This window comes from Oncorhynchus nerka, linkage group LG3, assembly GCF_034236695.1.
Source record: "Oncorhynchus nerka isolate Pitt River linkage group LG3, Oner_Uvic_2.0, whole genome shotgun sequence".
In the NCBI taxonomy this organism is placed as follows: Eukaryota; Metazoa; Chordata; class Actinopteri; order Salmoniformes; family Salmonidae; genus Oncorhynchus; species Oncorhynchus nerka.
Window position 1 is genome coordinate 85,710,100 of NC_088398.1, and position 23,847 is coordinate 85,733,946.

The window sequence follows — 23,847 nt, forward strand, 5'->3', positions numbered from 1 at the left end:
TCCAGGATCACGCCAAGGTTCTTAGCGCTCTGGGACGAGGACACAATGGAGTTGTCAACCGTGATGGCGAGATCATGGAACGGGCAGTCCTTCCCCGGGAGGAAGAGCAGCTCCGTCTTGCCGAGGTTCAGCTTGAGGTGATGATCCGTCATCCACACTGATATGTCTGCCAGACATGCAGAGATGCGATTCGCCACCTGGTCGTCAGAAGGGGGAAAGGAGAAGATTAATTGTGTGTCGTCTGCATAGCAATGATAGGAGAGACCATGTGAGGTTATGACAGAGCCAAGTGACTTGGTGTATAGCGAGAATAGGAGAGGGCCTAGAACAGAGCCCTGGGGGACACCAGTGGTGAGAGCACGTGGTGAGGAGACGGATTCTCGCCACGCCACCTGGTAGGAGCGACCTGTCAGGTAGGACGCAATCCAAGCGTGGGCCGCGCCGGAGATGCCCAACTCGGAGAGGGTGGAGAGGAGGATCTGATGGTTCACAGTATCGAAGGCAGCCGATAGGTCTAGAAGGATGAGAGCAGAGGAGAGAGAGTTAGCTTTAGCAGTGCGGAGCGCCTCCGTGATACAGAGAAGAGCAGTCTCAGTTGAATGACTAGTCTTGAAACCTGACTGATTTGGATCAAGAAGGTCATTCTGAGAGAGATAGCGGGAGAGCTGGCCAAGGACGGCACGTTCAAGAGTTTTGGAGAGAAAAGAAAGAAGGGATACTGGTCTGTAGTTGTTGACATCGGAGGGATCGAGTGTAGGTTTTTTCAGAAGGGGTGCAACTCTCGCTCTCTTGAAGACGGGAGGGACGTAGCCAGCGGTCAGGGATGAGTTGATGAGCGAGGTGAGGTAAGGGAGAAGGTCACCGGAGATGGTCTGGAGAAGAGAGGAGGGGATAGGGTCAAGCGGGCAGGTTGTTGGGCGGCCGGCCGTCACAAGACGCGAGATGTCATCTGGAGAGAGAGGGGAGAAAGAGGTCAGAGCACAGGGTAGGGCAGTGTGAGCAGAACCAGCGGTGTCGTTTGACTTAGCAAACGAGGATCGGATGTCGTCGACCTTCTTTTCAAAATGGTTGACGAAGTCATCTGCAGAGAGGAGGAGGGGGGGGGGGGTGGAGGATTCAAGAGGGAGGAGAAGGTGGCAAAGAGCTTCCTAGGGTTAGAGGCAGATGCTTGGAATTTAGAGTGGTAGAAAGTGGCTTTAGCAGCAGAGACAGAGGAGGAAAATGTAGAGAGGAGGGAGTGAAAGGATGCCAGGTCCGCAGGGGAGGCGTAGTTTTCCTCCATTTCCGCTCGGCTGCCCGGAGCCCTGTTCTGTGAGCTCGCAATGAGTCGTCGAGCCACGGAGCGGGAGGGGAGGACCGAGCCGGCCTGGAGGATAGGGGACATAGAGAGTCAAAGGATGCAGAAAGGGAGGAGAGGAGGGTTGAGGAGGCAGAATCAGGAGATAGGTTGGAGAAGGTTTGAGCAGAGGGAAGAGATGATAGGATGGAAGAGGAGAGAGTAGCGGGGGAGAGAGAGCGAAGGTTGGGACGGCGCGATACCATCCGAGTAGGGGCAGTGTGGGAAGTGTTGGATGAGAGCGAGAGGGAAAAGGATACAAGGTAGTGGTCGGAGACTTGGAGGGGAGTTGCAATGAGGTTAGTGGAGGAACAGCATCTAGTAAAGATGAGGTCGAGCGTATTGCCTGCCTTGTGAGTAGGGGGAAGGTGAGAGGGTGAGGTCAAAAGAGGAGAGGAGTGGAAAGAAGGAGGCAGAGAGGAATGAGTCAAAGGTAGACGTGGGGAGGTTAAAGTCGCCCAGAACTGTGAGAGGTGAGCCGTCCTCAGGAAAGGAGCTTATCAAGGCATCAAGCTCATTGATGAACTCTCCGAGGGAACCTGGAGGGCGATAAATGATAAGGATGTTAAGCTTGAAAGGGCTGGTAACTGTGACAGCATGGAATTCAAAGGAGGCGATAGACAGATGGGTAAGGGGAGAAAGAGAGAATGACCACTTGGAAGAGATGAGGATCCCGGTGCCACCACCCCGCTGACCAGAAGCTCTCGGGGTGTGCGAGAGCACGTGGGCGGACGAAGAGAGAGCAGTAGGAGTAGCGGTGTTGTCTGTGGTGATCCATGTTTCCGTCAGAGCCAAGAAGTCGAGGGACTGGAGGGAGGCATAGGCTGAGATGAACTCTGCCTTGTTGGCCGCAGATCGGCAGTTCCAGAGGCTACCGGAGACCTGGAACTCCACGTGGGTCGTGCGCGCTGGGACCACCAGATTAGGGTGGCTGCGGCCATGCGGTGTGGAGCGTTTGTATGGTCTGTGCAGAGAGGAGAGAACAGGGATAGACAGACACATAGTTGACAGGCTAGAGAAGAGGCTACGCTAATGCAGAGGAGATTGGAATGACAAGTGGACTACACGTCTCGAATGTTCAGAAAGTTAAGCTTACGTAGCAAGAATCTAATTTAATCTAATAGCCCTAGATTGCATGAAAAAGCTTTCAGGTGTTTGAAAAATGCAATATTCTCCCACTTCCAGGCGGGTAGACTATCCACCATCCTCATGTACTTTGTGCCCACTCAAATTTTTGGGATGCCCAGTGTCAAAAAGGTTGAAAATATAGATGGATGATTATATAGCTGGAGCAAGTGATTTGAGGAGACACAAAGACATCGATTGAAGTCAATGGTCAGGGACTTGGGATGACCCATATGCTGTGATGACCAGGGATTCGTCAGTTAGGTGGACTTGGGATGACTCATATGCTGTGATGACCAGGGATTCGTCAGTTAGGTGGACTTGGGATGACCCATATGCTGTGATGACCAGGGATTCGTCAGTCAGGTGGACTTGGGATGACTCATATGCTGTGATGACCAGGGATTCGTCAGTTAGGTGGACTTGGGATGACTCATATGCTGTGATGACCAGGGGTTCGTCAGTTAGGTGGACTTGGGATGACTCATATGCTGTGATGACCAGGGATTCGTCAGTTAGGTGGACTTGGGATGACCCATATGCTGTGATGACCAGGGATTCGTCAGTCAGGTTGACTTTATTTATTTTATTTTTTTTATTTCACCTTTATTTAACCAGGTAAGCAAGTTGAGAACACCTTTATTTAACCAGGTAAGCAAGTTGAGAACAAGTTCTCATTTACAATTGCGACCTGGCCAAGATAAAGCAAAGCAGTTCGACACATACAACGACACAGAGTTACACATGGAGTAAAACAAACATACAGTCAATAATACAGTAAAAAAAAACAAGTCTATATACAATGTGAGCAAATTAGGTGAGAAGGGAGGTAAAGGCAAAAAAGGCCATGGTGGCAAAGTAAATACAATATAGCAAGTAAAACACTGGAATGGTAGTTTTGCAATGGAAGAATGTGCAAAGTAGAAATAAAAATAATGGGGTGCAAAGGAGCAAAATAAATAAATAAATTAAATACAGTTGGGAAAGAGGTAGTTGTTTGGGCTAAATTATAGGTGGGCTATGTACAGGTGCAGTAATCTGTAAGATGCTCTGACAGTTGGTGCTTAAAGCTAGTGAGGGAGATAAGTGTTTCCAATTTAAGAGATTTTTGTAGTTCGTTCCAGTCATTGGCAGCAGAGAACTGGAAGGAGAGGCGGCCAAAGAAAGAATTGGTTTTGGGGGTGACTAGAGAGATATACCTGCTGGAGCGTGTGCTACAGGTGGGAGATGCTATGGTGACCAGCGAGCTGAGATAAGGGGGACTTTACCTAGCAGGGTCTTGTAGATGACATGGAGCCAGTGGGTTTGGCGACGAGTATGAAGCGAGGGCCAGCCAACGAGAGCGTACAGGTCGCAATGGTGGGTAGTATATGGGGATTTGGTGACAAAACGGATTGCACTGTGATAGACTGCATCCAATTTGTTGAGTAGGGTATTGGAGGCTATTTTGTAAATGACATCGCCAAAGTCGAGGATTGGTAGGATGGTCAATTTTACAAGGGTATGTTTGGCAGCATGAGTGAAGGATGCTTTGTTGCGAAATAGGAAGCCAATTCTAGATTTAACTTTGGATTGGAGATGTTTGATATGGGTCTGGAAGGAGAGTTTACAGTCTAACCAGACACCTAAGTATTTGTAGTTGTCCACGTATTCTAAGTCAGAGCCGTCCAGAGTAGTGATGTTGGACAGGCGGGTAGGTGCAGGTAGCGATCGGTTGAAGAGCATGCATTTAGTTTTACTTGTATTTAAGAGCAATTGGAGGCCACGGAAGGAGAGTTGTATGGCATTGAAGCTTGCCTGGAGGGTTGTTAACACAGTGTCCAAAGAAGGGCCGGAAGTATACAGAATGGTGTCGTCTGCGTAGAGGTGGATCAGAGACTCACCAGCAGCAAGAGCGACCTCATTGATGTATACAGAGAAGAGAGTCGGTCCAAGAATTGAACCCTGTGGCACCCCATAGAGACTGCCAGAGGTCCGGACAGCAGACCCTCCGATTTGACACACTGAACTCTATCAGAGAAGTAGTTGGTGAACCAGGCGAGGCAATCATTTGAGAAACCAAGGCTGTCGAGTCTGCCGATGAGGATGCGGTGGTTGACAGAGTCGAAAGCCTTGGCCAGATCAATGAATACGGCTGCACAGTAATGTTTCTTATCGATGGCGGTTAAGATATCGTTTAGGACCTTGAGCGTGGCTGAGGTGCACCCATGACCAGCTCTGAAACCAGATTGCATAGCAGAGAAGGTATGGTGAGATTCGAAATGGTCGGTAATCTGTTTGTTGACTTGGCTTTCGAAGACCTTAGAAAGGCATGGTAGGATAGATATAGGTCTGTAACAGTTTGGGTCAAGAGTGTCCCCCCTTTGAAGAGGGGGATGACCGCAGCTGCTTTCCAATCTTTGGGAATCTCAGATGACACGAAAGAGAGGTTGAACAGGCTAGTAATAGGGGTGGCAACAATTTCGGCAGATAATTTTAGAAAGAAAGGGTCCAGATTGTCTAGCCCGGCTGATTTGTAGGGGTCCAGATTTTTCAGCTCTTTCAGAACTTCAGCTGAATGGATTTGGGAGAAGGAGAAATGGGGAAGGCTTGGGCGAGTTGCTGTTGGGGGTGCAGTGCTGTTGACCGGGGTAGGAGTTGCCAGGTGGAAAGCATGGCCAGCCGTAGAAAAATGCTTATTGAAATTCTCAATTATGGTGGATTTATCAGTGGTGACAGTGTTTCCTATCTTCAGTGCAGTGGGCAGCTGGGAGGAGGTGTTCTTATTCTCCATGGACTTTACAGTGTCCCAGAACTTTTTTGAGTTAGTGTTGCAGGAAGCAAATTTCTGCTTGAAAAAGCTAGCCTTGGCTTTTCTAACTGCCTGTGTATAACGGTTTCTAGCTTCCCTGAACAGCTGCATATCACGGGGGCTGTTCGATGCTAATGCAGAACGCCATAGGATGTTTTTGTGTTGGTTAAGGGCAGTCAGGTCTGGGGAGAACCAAGGGCTATATCTGTTCCTAGTTCTAATTTTCTTGAATGGGGCATGTTTATTTAAGATTGTTAGGAAGGCATTTTAAAAAAATATCCAGGCATCCTCTACTGACGGGATGAGATCAATATCCTTCCAGGACACCCCGGCCAGGTCGATTAGAAAGGCCTGCTCGCTGAAGTGTTTCAGGGAGCGTTTTACAGTGATGAGTGGAGGTCGTTTGACCGCTGACCCATTACGGATGCAGGCAATGAGGCAGTGATCGCTGAGATCTTGGTTGAAGACAGCAGAGGTGTATTTAGAGGGGAAGTTGGTTAGGATGATATCTATGAGGGTGCCCGTGTTTAAGGCTTTGGGGGTACCTGGTAGGTTCATTGATAATTTGTGTGAGATTGAGGGCATCAAGTTTAGATTGTAGGATGGCTGGGGTGTTAAGCATGTTCCAGTTTAGGTCGCCTAGCAGCACGAGCTCTGAAGATAGATGGGGGCAATCAGTTCACATATGGTGTCCAGAGCACAGCTGGGGGCAGAGGGTGGTCTATAGCAGGCGGCAACGGTGAGAGACTTGTTTTTAGAGAGGTGGATTTTTAAAAGTAGAAGTTCAAATTGTTTGGGTACAGACCTGGATAGTAGGACAGAACTCTGCAGGCTATCTTTGCAGTAGATTGCAACACCGCCCCTTTGGCAGTTCTATCTTGTCTGAAAATGTTGTAGTTTGGAATTAAAATTTCTGAATTTTTGGTGGTCTTCCTAAGCCAGGATTCAGACACAGCTAGAACATCCGGGTTGGCAGAGTGTGCTAAAGCAGTGAAAAGAACAAACTTAGGGAGGAGGCTTCTAATGTTAACATGCATGAAACCAAGGCTATTACGGTTACAGAAGTCATCAAAAGAGAGCGCCTGGGGAATAGGAGTGGAGCTAGGCACTGCAGGGCCTGGATTCACCTCTACATCGCCAGAGGAACATAGGAGGAGAAGAATAAGGGTACGGCTAAAAGCAATAAGAATTGGTCGTCTAGAACGTCTGGAACAGAGAGTAAAAGGAGGTTTCTGGGGGCGATAAAAATAGCATCAAGGTATAATGTACAGACAAAGGTATGGTAGGATGTGAATACAGTGGAGGTAAACCTAGGTATTGAGTGATGAAGAGAGATATATTGTCTCTAGAAACATCATTGAAACCAGGAGATGTCATTGCATGTGTGGGTGGTGGAACTAATAAGTTGGATAAGGTATAGTGAGCAGGACTAGAGGCTCTACAGTGAAATAAGCCGATAAACACTAACCAGAACAGCAATGGACAAGACATATTGACATTAAGGAGAGGCATCCTTAGTCGAGTGATCAAAAGGGTCCAGGGAGTGGAGAGGTTGGTTTGGGGTCACGGCGATTTAGACAGCTAGCCAGGACATCGGTAGCAAGCTAGCATAGGATGGAGGTCTGTTGTTAGCCACCTCTTGCGTTCCGTCAGTAGATTAGTGGAGTTCCGTGTTGTAGAGGGGATTAGTCCAAATCACACAACAACAAAAAAATAAAAACAATAGATATAGTTATAGAGGCCCAAGAAGAAACATAATAATAATACAAATAAATAAATTGTCCGATTGTCTATTTGGATTGCAGCCGGTAAGACAGCTAACGGTTAGCAGGCCGCAGATGGGCATTCAGGTAACGTCGCGACGGAGGAGCCAGCCGGATCTCCTTCGGGTAGATAACGTCGGCAGTCCAGTTGTGAAGGCCCGGTGGGGCTCCGCGTAGGCAGTAAAACGGGTCCGGATAGGTGACTGCAGCCCAGGAGTGATTGACGGAGCTCAGGAGTGATTGACGGAGCTGGCTAGCTCCGGAGTAATTGATGTTTGCTCCGGAATCGACGAAAGCAGATAGACACACGGATAGCAGCCAGCTAGCTGTGAGATCCGGGAGTGAATGTCCAGAGAGCAGTTGAAATCCAGGGACACGGAGAGAAAAATCGGTCCGGTATGTTCCGTTCGAGCGCGCTGCGCCGTACAAAACTGGCGATAGATTTTCGAGTTAAAGGATAGCTGATGACCACAAACCGTGGTTAGCTAAATACTAACGAGTTGCCAGTAAAGAAGCTAACTAGCTTCTGATTAGCTCCTGGCTAGCTTCTTGGAGTTTCTGGCTAGCTTCTGGCTAGCTTCTTGGAGGATTGCAGATTTGAGGTAAATAATACGTATTTATACATATCAATTGGTGTTGCAGGAGAGTGTATTGAAGATGAGTTGATGGAAAATAAAAATAAAATGTATGTGAAAAAAGTTGTAAATATATATATATACACGACACGACAAGACGAGGACAAAAGACGTCTGAACTGCTATGCCATCTCGGACTTGCTCCAGGGATGTTACCATGGAGATGCTGGGTTCCCATTGGAGTGAATGAGAGGGACTGACAAGCTCGTCAACCGGTAGTGAACTTTACCCTGTGTGTTTCAGATGGAGCAGCTGTCAGATGAAGACCTGGACCACACAGATGGAGGAGAGGAGGACAGCGATAAAGAAGATCAGGATCTAGACCAGATGTTTGGAGCCTGGCTGGGAGAGCTGGATAAACTCACACAGGTAACTAACCCTAACAGGTAACTAACCCTAACTCACACAGGTAACTAACCCTAACTGGTAACTAACCCTGGCTGGGAGAGCTGGATAAACTCACACAGGTAACTAACCCTGGCTGGGAGAGCTGGATAAACTCACACAGGTAACTAACCCTAACTGGTAACTAGCCCTAACAGGTAACTAACCCTGGCTGGGAGAGCTGGATAAACTCACACAGGTAACTAACCCTAACTGGTAACTAGCCCTAACAGGTAACTAACCCTAACAGGTAACTAACCCTGGCTGGGAGAGCTGGATAAACTCACACAGGTAACTAACCCTAACTGGTAACTAGCCCTGGCTGGGAGAGCTGGATAAACTCACACAGGTAACTAACCCTAACAGGTAACTAACCCTAACTGGTAACTAACCCTGGCTGGGAGAGCTGGATAAACTCACACAGGTAACTAACCCTAACAGGTAACTAACCCTAACTGGTAACTAACCCTGGCTGGGAGAGCTGGATAAACCTACACAGGTAACTAACCCTAACAGGTAACTAACCCTAACTGACACAGGTAACTAACCCTCACAGGTAACTAACCCCAACTCACACAGATAACTAACCCCAACTCACACAGGTAACTAACCCCAACTCACACAGGTAACTAACCCCAACTCACACAGATAACTAACCCCAACTCACACAGGTAACTAACCCCAACTCACACAGGTAACTAACCCCAACTCACACAGGTAACTAACCCCAACTCACACAGGTAACTAACCCCAACTCACACAGGTAACTAACCCCAACTCACACACAGGTAACTAACCCCAACTCACACAGGTAACTAACCCCAACTCACACAGGTAACTAACCCCAACTCACACAGGTAACTAACCCCAACTCACACAGGTAACTAACCCCAACTCACACAGGTAACTAACCCCAACTCACACAGGTAACTAACCCTAACTCACACAGATAACTAACCCCAACTCACACAGGTAACTAACCATAACTCACACAGGTAACTTACCCTAACTGGTAACTAACCCTAACTCACACAGGTAACTAACCCTAACTGGTAACTAACCCTGGCTGGGAGAGCTGGATAAACTCACACAGGTAACTAACCCTAACAGGTAACTAACCCTAACTGGTAACTAACCCTGGCTGGGAGAGCTGGATAAACCTACACAGGTAACTAACCCTAACAGGTAACTAACCCTAACTGACACAGGTAACTAACCCTCACAGGTAACTAACCCCAACTCACACAGGTAACTAACCCTAACTGACACAGGTAACTAACCCCAACTCACACAGGTAACTAACCCCAACTCACACAGGTAACTAACCCCAACTCACACAGGTAACTAACCCCAACTCACACAGGTAACTAACCCCAACTCACACAGGTAACTAACCCCAACTCACACAGGTAACTAACCCCAACTCACACAGGTAACTAACCCCAACTCACACAGGTAACTAACCCCAACTCACACAGGTAACTAACCCTAACTCACACAGATAACTAACCCCAACTCACACAGGTAACTAACCATAACTCACACAGGTAACTTACCCTAACTGGTAACTAACCCTAACTCACACAGGTAACTTACCCTAACTGGTAACTAACCCTAACTCACACAGATAACTAACCCTAACATGTAACTAACCCCAACTCACGCAGGTAACTAACCCTAACAGGTAACTAACCCTAACTCACACAGGTAACTAACCCTAACATGTAACTAACCCCAACTCACACAGGTAACTAACCCTCACAGGTAACTAACCCTAACTCACACATGTAACAAACACTCACAGGTAACTAACCCTAACTCACACAGGTAACTAACCCTCACAGATAACTAACCCTAACCCCCACAGATAACCAACTCTAACCCCCACAGATAACTAACCCTAACTCCCACAGATAACTAACCCTAACTCCCACAGATAACTAACCCTAACCCCCACAGATAACTAACCCTAACTCACACAGATAACTAACCCTCACAGTTAACTAACTCTAACAGGTAACTAACCCTAACTCACACATGTAACAAACACTCACAGGTAACTAACCCTAACTCACACAGGTAACTAACCCTCACAGGTAACTAACCCTAACTGGTAACTAACCCTGGCTGGGAGAGCTGGATAAACTCACACAGGTAACTAACCCTAACTGGTAACTAGCCCTGGCTGGGAGAGCTGGATAAACTCACACAGGTAACTAACCCTAACAGGTAACTAACCCTAACTGGTAACTAACCCTGGCTGGGAGAGCTGGATAAACTCACACAGGTAACTAACCCTAACAGGTAACTAACCCTAACTGGTAACTAACCCTGGCTGGGAGAGCTGGATAAACCTACACAGGTAACTAACCCTAACAGGTAACTAACCCTAACTGACACAGGTAACTAACCCTCACAGGTAACTAACCCCAACTCACACAGATAACTAACCCCAACTCACACAGGTAACTAACCCCAACTCACACAGGTAACTAACCCCAACTCACACAGATAACTAACCCCAACTCACACAGGTAACTAACCCCAACTCACACAGGTAACTAACCCCAACTCACACAGGTAACTAACCCCAACTCACACAGGTAACTAACCCCAACTCACACAGGTAACTAACCCCAACTCACACAGGTAACTAACCCCAACTCACACAGGTAACTAACCCCAACTCACACAGGTAACTAACCCCAACTCACACAGGTAACTAACCCCAACTCACACAGGTAACTAACCCCAACTCACACAGGTAACTAACCCCAACTCACACAGGTAACTAACCCCAACTCACACAGGTAACTAACCCCAACTCACACAGGTAACTAACCCCAACTCACACAGGTAACTAACCCCAACTCACACAGGTAACTAACCCCAACTCACACAGGTAACTAACCCCAACTCACACAGATAACTAACCCCAACTCACACAGGTAACTAACCCCAACTCACACAGGTAACTTACCCTAACTGGTAACTAACCCTAACTCACACAGGTAACTAACCCTAACAGGTAACTAACCCTAACTGGTAACTAACCCTGGCTGGGAGAGCTGGATAAACTCACACAGGTAACTAACCCTAACTGGTAACTAACCCTGGCTGGGAGAGCTGGATAAACCTACACAGGTAACTAACCCTAACAGGTAACTAACCCTAACTGACACAGGTAACTAACCCTCACAGGTAACTAACCCCAACTCACACAGGTAACTAACCCTAACTGACACAGGTAACTAACCCTCACAGGTAACTAACCCCAACTCACACAGATAACTAACCCCAACTCACACAGGTAACTAACCCCAACTCACACAGGTAACTAACCCCAACTCACACAGGTAACTAACCCCAACTCACACAGGTAACTAACCCCAACTCACACAGATAACTAACCCCAACTCACACAGGTAACTAACCCCAACTCACACAGGTAACTAACCCCAACTCACACAGGTAACTAACCCCAACTCACACAGGTAACTAACCCTAACTCACACAGATAACTAACCCCAACTCACACAGGTAACTAACCATAACTCACACAGGTAACTTACCCTAACTGGTAACTAACCCTAACTCACACAGGTAACTTACCCTAACTGGTAACTAACCCTAACTCACACAGATAACTAACCCTAACATGTAACTAACCCCAACTCACGCAGGTAACTAACCCTAACAGGTAACTAACCCTAACTCACACAGGTAACTAACCCTAACATGTAACTAACCCCAACTCACACAGGTAACTAACCCTCACAGGTAACTAACCCTCACAGGTAACTAACCCTAACAGGTAACTAACCCTAACTCACACATGTAACAAACACTCACAGGTAACTAACCCTAACTCACACAGGTAACTAACCCTCACAGATAACTAACCCTAACCCCCACAGATAACCAACTCTAACCCCCACAGATAACTAACCCTAACCCCCACAGATAACTAACCCTAACTCACACAGATAACTAACCCTCACAGATAACTAACCCTAACCCCCACAGGTAACTAACCCTAACTCACACATGTAACAAACACTCACAGGTAACTAACCCTAACTCACACAGGTAACTAACCCTCACAGGTAACTAACCCTAACAGATAACTAACCCTAACCCCCACAGATAACCAACTCTAACCCCCACAGATAACTAACCCTAACTCCCACAGATAACTAACCCTAACTCCCACAGATAACTAACCCTAACCCCCACAGATAACTAACCCTAACTCACACAGATAACTAACCCTCACAGGTAACTAACTCCAACAGGTAACTAACCCTCACAGGTAACTAACCCTAACTCACACATGTAACAAACACTCACAGGTAACTAACCCTAACTCACACAGGTAACTAACCCTCACAGATAACTAACCCTAACCCCCACAGATAACCAACTCTAACCCCCACAGATAACTAACCCTAACTCCCACAGATAACTAACCCTAACTCCCACAGATAACTAACCCTAACCCCCACAGATAACTAACCCTAACCCCCACAGATAACTAACCCTAACTCACACAGATAACTAACCCTCACAGTTAACTAACTCTAACAGGTAACTAACCCTAACTCACACATGTAACAAACACTCACAGGTAACTAACCCTAACTCACACAGGTAACTAACCCTCACAGGTAACTAACCCTAACTGGTAACTAACCCTGGCTGGGAGAGCTGGATAAACTCACACAGGTAACTAACCCTAACTGGTAACTAGCCCTGGCTGGGAGAGCTGGATAAACTCACACAGGTAACTAACCCTAACAGGTAACTAACCCTAACTGGTAACTAACCCTGGCTGGGAGAGCTGGATAAACTCACACAGGTAACTAACCCTAACAGGTAACTAACCCTAACTGGTAACTAACCCTGGCTGGGAGAGCTGGATAAACCTACACAGGTAACTAACCCTAACAGGTAACTAACCCTAACTGACACAGGTAACTAACCCTCACAGGTAACTAACCCCAACTCACACAGATAACTAACCCCAACTCACACAGGTAACTAACCCCAACTCACACAGGTAACTAACCCCAACTCACACAGATAACTAACCCCAACTCACACAGGTAACTAACCCCAACTCACACAGGTAACTAACCCCAACTCACACAGGTAACTAACCCCAACTCACACAGGTAACTAACCCCAACTCACACAGGTAACTAACCCCAACTCACACAGGTAACTAACCCCAACTCACACAGGTAACTAACCCCAACTCACACAGGTAACTAACCCCAACTCACACAGGTAACTAACCCCAACTCACACAGGTAACTAACCCCAACTCACACAGGTAACTAACCCCAACTCACACAGGTAACTAACCCCAACTCACACAGGTAACTAACCCCAACTCACACAGGTAACTAACCCCAACTCACACAGGTAACTAACCCCAACTCACACAGGTAACTAACCCCAACTCACACAGGTAACTAACCCCAACTCACACAGATAACTAACCCCAACTCACACAGGTAACTAACCCCAACTCACACAGGTAACTTACCCTAACTGGTAACTAACCCTAACTCACACAGGTAACTAACCCTAACAGGTAACTAACCCTAACTGGTAACTAACCCTGGCTGGGAGAGCTGGATAAACTCACACAGGTAACTAACCCTAACTGGTAACTAACCCTGGCTGGGAGAGCTGGATAAACCTACACAGGTAACTAACCCTAACAGGTAACTAACCCTAACTGACACAGGTAACTAACCCTCACAGGTAACTAACCCCAACTCACACAGGTAACTAACCCTAACTGACACAGGTAACTAACCCTCACAGGTAACTAACCCCAACTCACACAGATAACTAACCCCAACTCACACAGGTAACTAACCCCAACTCACACAGGTAACTAACCCCAACTCACACAGGTAACTAACCCCAACTCACACAGGTAACTAACCCCAACTCACACAGATAACTAACCCCAACTCACACAGGTAACTAACCCCAACTCACACAGGTAACTAACCCCAACTCACACAGGTAACTAACCCCAACTCACACAGGTAACTAACCCTAACTCACACAGATAACTAACCCCAACTCACACAGGTAACTAACCATAACTCACACAGGTAACTTACCCTAACTGGTAACTAACCCTAACTCACACAGGTAACTTACCCTAACTGGTAACTAACCCTAACTCACACAGATAACTAACCCTAACATGTAACTAACCCCAACTCACGCAGGTAACTAACCCTAACAGGTAACTAACCCTAACTCACACAGGTAACTAACCCTAACATGTAACTAACCCCAACTCACACAGGTAACTAACCCTCACAGGTAACTAACCCTCACAGGTAACTAACCCTAACAGGTAACTAACCCTAACTCACACATGTAACAAACACTCACAGGTAACTAACCCTAACTCACACAGGTAACTAACCCTCACAGATAACTAACCCTAACCCCCACAGATAACCAACTCTAACCCCACAGATAACTAACCCTAACCCCCCACAGATAACTAACCCTAACTCACACAGATAACTAACCCCCCACAGATAACTAACCCTAACCCCCACAGGTAACTAACCCTAACTCACACATGTAACAAACACTCACAGGTAACTAACCCTAACTCACACAGGTAACTAACCCTCACAGGTAACTAACCCTAACAGATAACTAACCCTAACCCCCACAGATAACCAACTCTAACCCCCACAGATAACTAACCCTAACTCCCACAGATAACTAACCCTAACTCCCACAGATAACTAACCCTAACCCCCACAGATAACTAACCCTAACTCACACAGATAACTAACCCTCACAGGTAACTAACTCCAACAGGTAACTAATCCTAACAGATAACTAACCCTAACCCCCACACATAACTAACCCTAACCCCCACAGATAACTAACCCTAACCCCCACACATAACTAACCCTAACCCCCACACATAACTAACCCTAACCCCCACAGATAACTAACCCTAACCCCACACATAACTAACCCTAACCCCCACACATAACTAACCCTAACCCCCACAGATAACTAACCCTAACCCCACAGATAACTAACCCTAACCCCCACACATAACTAACCCTAACCCCACACATAACTAACCCTAACCCCCACAGATAACTAACCCTAACCCCCACAGATAACTAACCCTAACCCCCACAGATAACTAACCCTAACCCCACAGATAACTAACCCTAACCCCCACAGATAACTAACCCTAACCCCACAGATAACTAACCCTAACCCCACAGATAACTACCCCTAACCCCACAGATAACTAACCCTAACCCCCACAGATAACTAACCCTAACCCCACAGATAACCAACTCTAACCCCCACAGATAACTAACCTAACTCCCACAGATAACTAACCCTAACTCCCACAGATAACTAACCCTAACCCCCACAGATAACTAACCCTAACTCACACAGATAACTAACCCTCACAGGTAACTAACTCCAACAGGTAACTAATCCTAACAGATAACTAACCCTAACCCCACACATAACTAACCCTAACCCCCACAGATAACTAACCCTAACCCCCACATAACTAACCCTAACCCCACACATAACTAACCCTAACCCCACAGATAACTAACCCTAACCCCCACATAACTAACCCTAACCCCCACACATAACTAACCCTAACCCCCACAGATAACTAACCCTAACCCCCACAGATAACTAACCCTAACCCCCACACATAACTAACCCTAACCCCCACACATAACTAACCCTAACCCCACACATAACTAACCCTAACCCCCCACAGATAACTAACCCTAACCCCCACAGATAACTAACCCTAACCCCCACAGATAACTAACCCTAACCCCACAGATAACTAACCCTAACCCCCACAGATAACTAACCCTAACCCCACAGATAACTACCCCTAACCCCCACAGATAACTAACCCTAACCCCCACAGATAACTAACCCTAACCCCCACAGATAACTAACCCTAACCCCACAGATAACTAACCCTAACCCCCACAGATAACTAACCCTAACCCCCACAGATAACTAACCCTAACCCCCCACAGATAACTAACCCTAACCCCCACAGATAACTAACCCTAACCCCCACAGATAACTAACCCTAACCCCCACAGATAACTAACCCTAACCCCCCACAGATAACTAACCCTAACCCCCCACAGATAACTAACCCTAACCCCCCACAGATAACTAACCCTAACCCTACCGGGTAACTAACCCTAACCCCCACAGATAACTAACCCTAACCCCACAGATAACTAACCCTAACCCCCACAGATAACTAACCCTAACCCTACCGGGTAACTAACTAATACATTATGTGGACATTTAGTGATGTTATATGGATTGTTTTGTTACCATGTATGTTCAGCATTATAACTACCTTCTTAGTGGGTAGTATTTTCTCATATGCTTGTACTGTGTCTGTGTCCTCTGTACAGAGTCTGGATGATGGGAGACCAGAGACAGCCCAGAAGGCCCCTCAGAAAGCCCCTCTCAGACAGGAGACCAACATGGCTAACTTCTGCAACCGCTTCTCCCTGTACAACATCAACGGTATAAATAAAATGTACATAATATAGCTGCAATCAGCCATGGCGTGGTTCAAGCTATGGCCCCACAGCGCCACAATCAGGACAAATTGGACTCCTCGCCTTAGGGCAGGGCTGGGACTCCTCGCCTTAGGGCAGGGCTGGGACTCCTCGCCTTAGGGCAGGGCTGGGACTCCTCGCCCTAGGGCAGGGCTGGGACTCCTCGCCTTAGGGCTGGGACTCCTCGCCCTAGGGCAGGGCAGGGCAGGACTCCTCGCCCTAGGGCAGGGCTGGGACTCCTCGCCTTAGGGCAGGGCTGGGACTCCTCGCCCTAGGGCAGGGCTGGGACTCCTCGCCCTAGGGCAGGGCTGGGACTCCTCGCCTTAGGGCAGGGCTGGGACTCCTCGCCCTAGGGCAGGGCTGGGACTCCTCGCCCTAGGGCAGGGCTGGGACTCCTCGCCCTAGGGCAGGGCAGGGTTCCTCGCCTTAGGGCAGGGCAGGGCTGGGACTCCTCGCCGCAGGGCAGGGCAGGGCTCGGACTCCTCGCCCTAGGGCAGGGCAGGGCTCGGACTCCTCGCCCTAGGGCAAGGCAGGGCTGGGACTCCTCGCCTTAGGGCAGGGCTCGGACTCCTCGCCCTAGGGCAGGGCAGGGCTGGGACTCCTCGCCTTAGGGCAGGGCAGGGCTGGGACTCTTCGCCTTAGGGAAGGGCAGGGCAGGGCTGGGACTCCTCGCCTTAGGGCAGGGCAGGGCTGGGACTCCTCGCCTTAGGGAAGGGCAGGGCTGGGACTCCTCGCCTTAGGGAAGGGCAGGGCTGGGACTCCTCGCCTTAGGACAGGGCAGGGCAGGGCTGGGACTCCTCGCCTTAGGGCAGGGCAGGGCTCTCCCTGTACAACATCAACGGTATAAATAAAATGTACATAATATAGCTGCAATCAGCCATGGCGTGGTTCAAGCTATGGCCCCACAGCGCCACAATCAGGACAAATTGGACTCCTCGCCTTAGGGCAGGGCTGGGACTCCTCGCCCTAGGGCAGGGCTTGGCTGGGACTCCTCACCTTAGGGCAGGGCGGGGCTGGGACTCCTCGCCCTAGGGCAGGGCAGGGCTGGGACTCCTCGCCTTAGGGCAGGGCTGGGACTCCTCGCCCTAGGGCAGGGCTTGGCTGGGACTCCTCACCTTAGGGCAGGGCGGGGCTGGGACTCCTCGCCCTAGGGCAGGGCAGGGCTGGGACTCCTCACCTTAGGGCAGGGCAGGGCTGGGATTCCTCGCCTTAGGGCAGGGCAGGGCTGGGACTCCTCACCCTACGGGCAGGGCTCCTCGCCGCAGGGCAGGGCTCGGACGCCTCGCCCTAGGGCAGGGCAGGGCTGATTTAAAAACCGAGCAACCATAGGTCGAATCGTTAGTTTTGGGAAGCTGATGTTCACCAAAATGCACCTTTTTATAATGACCCATTCCATTCAAATCAAATCAAATGTATTTATATAGCCCTTCGTACATCAGCTGATATCTCAATGCAGGTGTAGAAGCACCATTCATCATCACATTTGCAGATGTGTGTAAGATAGCCTGGTATTCCCAATGTGATGAGTAGATTGGAAAGTCCTAATCTAAGATAATAATAATAATAATCAATAACTTGTTTGCGGACTGAGGAGCAGGCCATTTTACTCTGGGCACTTTTCATCCAAGCTACTCAATACTGCCCCCTGCAGCCCTAAGAAGTTAACAGAATGTGACCGGCAGAACGGGGGTTGTATGTGGAGGATGAGGTACTTTACTTCCTCTTTCAAAAACATAATTGGGTGAATCATGCGTGACTCCATCATTTGTAACAACTTTGAATTAAAAAAAAATGTTGGTAGCATTTCTATATTGAAGATTGGAAAAGAATGTGATGCATTTTTCCCCATATTCCATCCAGTTCGCTTTACTGTTATTAATCTATTACACTGGATCTTTCTGGAATAAGTTCCTCCGTTTATTTTTCCTCTAATGTATTCTGAGCCTCTGTGGTACAGTTTTTATTGCTGTCTAACTGTACTGTCCTTCAATTTCCTTTGTTAAGAATCTTCTGATCTAAATTGCTTTTGTTTTATACATGAGTCCTGAATTGCATGGCCTCTAAAGGCACAATTAAAAGTGCCCCAATAAGGGGATCTGCTGTACCTTTATTTATTATATATTATTTACTAGGTCAGGATATTAAACCTCCATGTATATCTCACTAGATCAGGTATTAAACCTCCTCCATGTATATCTCACTAGGTCAGGATATTAAACCTCCTCCATGTATATCTCACTAGGTCAGGATATTAAACCTCCATGTATATCTCACTAGGTCAGGATATTAAACCTCCTCCATGTATATCTCACTAGGTCAGGGTATTAAACCTCCTCCATGTATATCTCACTAGGTCAGGATATTAAACCTCCTCCATGTATATCTCACTAGGTCAGGATATTAAACCTCCTCCATGTATATCTCACTAGGTCAGGGTATTAAACCTCCTCCATGTATATCTAACTAGGTCAGGATATTAAACCTCCTCCATGTATATCTCACTAGGTCAGGATATTAAACCTCCTCCATGTATATCTCACTAGGTAAGGGTATTAAACCTCCTCCATGTATATCTAACTAGGTCAGGATATTAAACCTCCATGTATATCTCACTAGGTCAGGATATTAAACCTCCTCCATGTATATCTCACTAGGTCAGGATATTAAACCTCCTCCATGTATATCTCACTAGGTCAGGGTATTAAACCTCCATGTATATCTCACTAGGTCAGGATATTAAACCTCCATGTATATCTCACTAGGTCAGGATATTAAACCTCCTCCATGTATATCTAACTAGGTCAGGGTATTAAACCTCCTCCATGTATATCTCACTAGGTCAGGATATTAAACCTCCTCCATGTATATCTCACTAGGTCAGGGTATTAAACCTCCTCCATGTATATCTCACTAGGTCAGGATATTAAACCTCCTCCATGTATATCTCACTAGGTCAGGATATTAAACCTCCTCCATGTATATCTCACTAGGTCAGGATATTAAACCTCCTCCATGTATATCTCACTAGGTCAGGATATTAAACCTCCATGTATATCTCACTAGGTCAGGATATTAAACCTCCATGTATATCTCACTAGGTCAGGATATTAAACCTCCTCCATGTATATCTCACTAGGTCAGGGTATTAAACCTCCATGTATAATTCTCACTAGGTCAGGATATTAAACCTCCATGTATATCTCACTAGGTCAGGATATTAAACCTCCTCCATGTATATCTCACTAGGTAAGGGTATTAAACCTCCTCCATGTATATCTAACTAGGTCAGGATATTAAACCTCCTCCTTGTATATCTCACTAGGTCAGGATATTAAACCTCCTCCATGTATATCTCACTAGGTCAGGATATTAAACCTCCATGTATATCTCACTAGGTCAGGATATTAAACCTCCATGTATATCTCACTAGGTCAGGATATTAAACCTCCTCCATGTATATCTCACTAGGTCAGGATATTAAACCTCCTCCATGTATATCTCACTAGGTCAGGATATTAAACCTCCTCCATGTATATCTCACTAGGTCAGGATATTAAACCTCCTCCATGTATATCTCACTATGTCAGGATATTAAACCTCCTCCATGTATATCTCACTAGGTCAGGATATTAAACCTCCTCCATGTATATCTCACTAGGTCAGGATATTAAACCTCCTCCATGTATATCTCACTAGGTCAGGATATTAAACCTCCTCCATGTATATCTCACTAGGTCAGGGTATTAAACCTCCTCCATGTATATCTCACTAGGTCAGGGTATTAAACCTCCTCCATGTATATCTCACTTGGTCAGGATATTAAACCTCCATGTATATCTCACTAGGTCAGGATATTAAACCTCCTCCATGTATATCTCACTAGGTCAGGATATTAAACCTCCTTGTATATCTCACTAGGTCAGGATATTAAACCTCCTCCATGTATATCTCACTAGGTCAGGATATTAAACCTCCTCCATGTATATCTCACTAGGTCAGGATATTAAACCTCCATGTATATCTCACTAGGTCAGGATATTAAACCTCCTCCTTGTATATCTCACTAGGTCAGGATATTAAACCTCCTCCATGTATATCTCACTAGGTCAGGATATTAAACCTCCATGTATATCTCACTAGGTCAGGATATTAAACCTCCTCCATGTATATCTCACTAGGTCAGGATATTAAACCTCCTCCATGTATATCTCACTAGGTCAGGATATTAAACCTCTTCCATGTATATCTCACTAGGTCAGGGTATTAAACCTCCTCCATGTATATCTCACTAGGTCAGGATATTAAACCTCCTCCATGTATATCTCACTAGGTCAGGGTATTAAACCTCCTCCATGTATATCTCACTAGGTCAGGATATTAAACCTCCTCCATGTATATCTCACTAGGTCAGGATATTAAACCTCCTCCATGTATATCTAACTAGGTCAGGGTATTAAACCTCCTCCATGTATATATCACTAGGTCAGGGTATTAAACCTCCTCCATGTATATCTCACTAGGTCAGGATATTAAACCTCCTCCATGTATATCTCACTAGGTCAGGATATTAAACCTCCTCCATGTATATCCCACTAGGTCAGGATATTAAACCTCCTCCATGTATATCTCACTAGGTCAGGATATTAAACCTCCTCCATGTATATCTCACTAGGTCAGGATATTAAACCTCCATGTATATCTCACTAGGTCAGGATATTAAACCTCCATGTATATCTCACTAGGTCAGGATATTAAACCTCCTCCATGTATATCTCACTAGGTCAGGATATTAAACCTCCTCCATGTATATCTCACTAGGTCAGGATATTAAACCTCCTCCATGTATATCTCATTAGGTCAGGATATTAAACCTCCATGTATATCTCACTAGGTCAGGATATTAAACCTCCTCCATGTATATCTCACTAGGTCAGGATATTAAACCTCCTCCATGTATATCTCACTAGGTCAGGATATTAAACGTCCTCCATGTATATCTCATTAGGTCAGGATATTAAACCTCCATGTATATCTCACTAGGTCAGGATATTAAACCTCCATGTATATCTCACTAGGTCAGGATATTAAACCTCCTCCATGTATATCTCACTAGGTCAGGATATTAAACCTCCTCCATGTATATCTCACTAGATCAGGATATTAAACCTCCATGTATATCTCACTAGGTCAGGATATTAAACCTCCATGTATATCTCACTAAGTCAGGGTATTAAACCTCCTCCATGTATATCTCACTAGGTCAGGGTATTTAAGTCTCCATATATCCACTAATTCCAATATATCCATGACATTCATGATTTCCTTTAAGAGCACGAGGGTGATCGTTTGTTGTGTGATTTTCAACCTCTCCCTGACCCAGTCTGTAATTCCCAAGTTTCAAGCAGACCACCATCCCTATGCCCAAGAGCGCCATGGTAACCTGTCTAAACGACTATCTCCCCGTAGCACTCACATCTGTAGCTTTGAAATGCTTTCAAAGGCTGGTCATGGCTCACAGAACATGATGACAATATTTCTCATGCTTGCAACTCAAACAACATGGTACTGACCAATGAACATTCAAGTGGGCGTGACTTGGCACATAAATGCATATACATCAGACACGGATGTTCACATTTTACATGACGGCGCTATATCTATCTCTATCTCTATATATCTATATCTATCTCGCTATATCTATATCTATCTCTCTATATCTATATCTATCTATCTACTTATCTCTCTGTATCTATATCTATCTCTCTATATCTATCTCTATCTCTATATATCTATATCTATATCTATCTCTCTATATCTATCTCTATCTCTATATATCTATATCTATATCTATCTCTCTATATCTATCTCTATCTCTATATATCTATATCTATCTCGCTATATCTATATCTATCTCTCTATATCTATATCTATCTATCTACTTATCACTCTGTATCTATATCTATCTCTATATATCTATATCTATCTCGCTATATCTATATCTATCTCTCTATATCTATCTATATATCTATATCTATCTATCTACTTATCTCTCTGTATCTATATCTATCTATATATCTATCTCTCTATATCTATATCTATCTCTCTATATCTATATCTATCTCTCTATATCTATATCTATCTCTCTATATCTATATCTATCTCGCTATATCTATATCTATCTCTCTATATCTATCTCTCTATATCTATCTATCTCTATATATCTATATCTATCTCGCTATATCTATATCTATCTCTCTATATCTATCTATATATCTATATCTATCTCGCTATATCTATATCTATATCTATCTATCTACTTATCTCTCTGTATCTATATCTATCTCTATATATCTATATCTATCTCTATATATCTATATCTATCTCTATCTCTATATATCTATATCTATCTCGCTATATCTATATCTATCTCTCTATATCTATCTATATATCTATATCTATCTATCTACTTATCTCTCTGTATCTATATCTATATCTATCTATCTCTATATATCTATATCTATCTATCTCTCTGTATCTATATCTATATCTATCTCTCTGTATCTATATCTATCTCTATATATCTATATCTATCTCGCTATATCTATATCTATCTCTCTATATCTATCTATCTCTCTGTATCTATATATCTCTGTATCTATCTATATCTCTATCTCGCTATATCTATCTTTATCTATCTATCTATCTCTCTGTATCTATATTATCTCTATATATCTATATCTATCTCGCTATATCTATATCTATCTATCTATCTCTCTGTATCTATATCTATCTCTATATATCTATCTATATATCTATATCTATCTCTATATATCTATCTATATATCTATATCTATCTCCTATCTATCTATATCTATCTCTCTATATCTCGCTATATCTATATCTATCTCGCTATATCTATATCTATCTCTCTATCTATCTATATATCTATATCTATCTATATATCTCTCTGTATCTATATCTATCTCTCTATATCTATCTATATAGCCATCTCTCTATCTATATCTGTATCTATATCTATCTGTATCTCTATATATCTGTATCTATCTATATCTATATATCTCCAGCTATATCTATCTCTCTATCTCTATATATCTGTATCTATCTATATCTATATATCTCTATCTATATCTATCTCTATCTATCTCTATCTATATCT

General features: G+C 45.2%; 1 pseudogene; it reads left to right on the forward strand.

Moving 5' to 3' along the window:
* Positions 1 to 23,847, forward strand: part of LOC115116560 (ras-associated and pleckstrin homology domains-containing protein 1-like) — a 216,643-nt pseudogene that overhangs the window by 89,659 nt on the left and 103,137 nt on the right.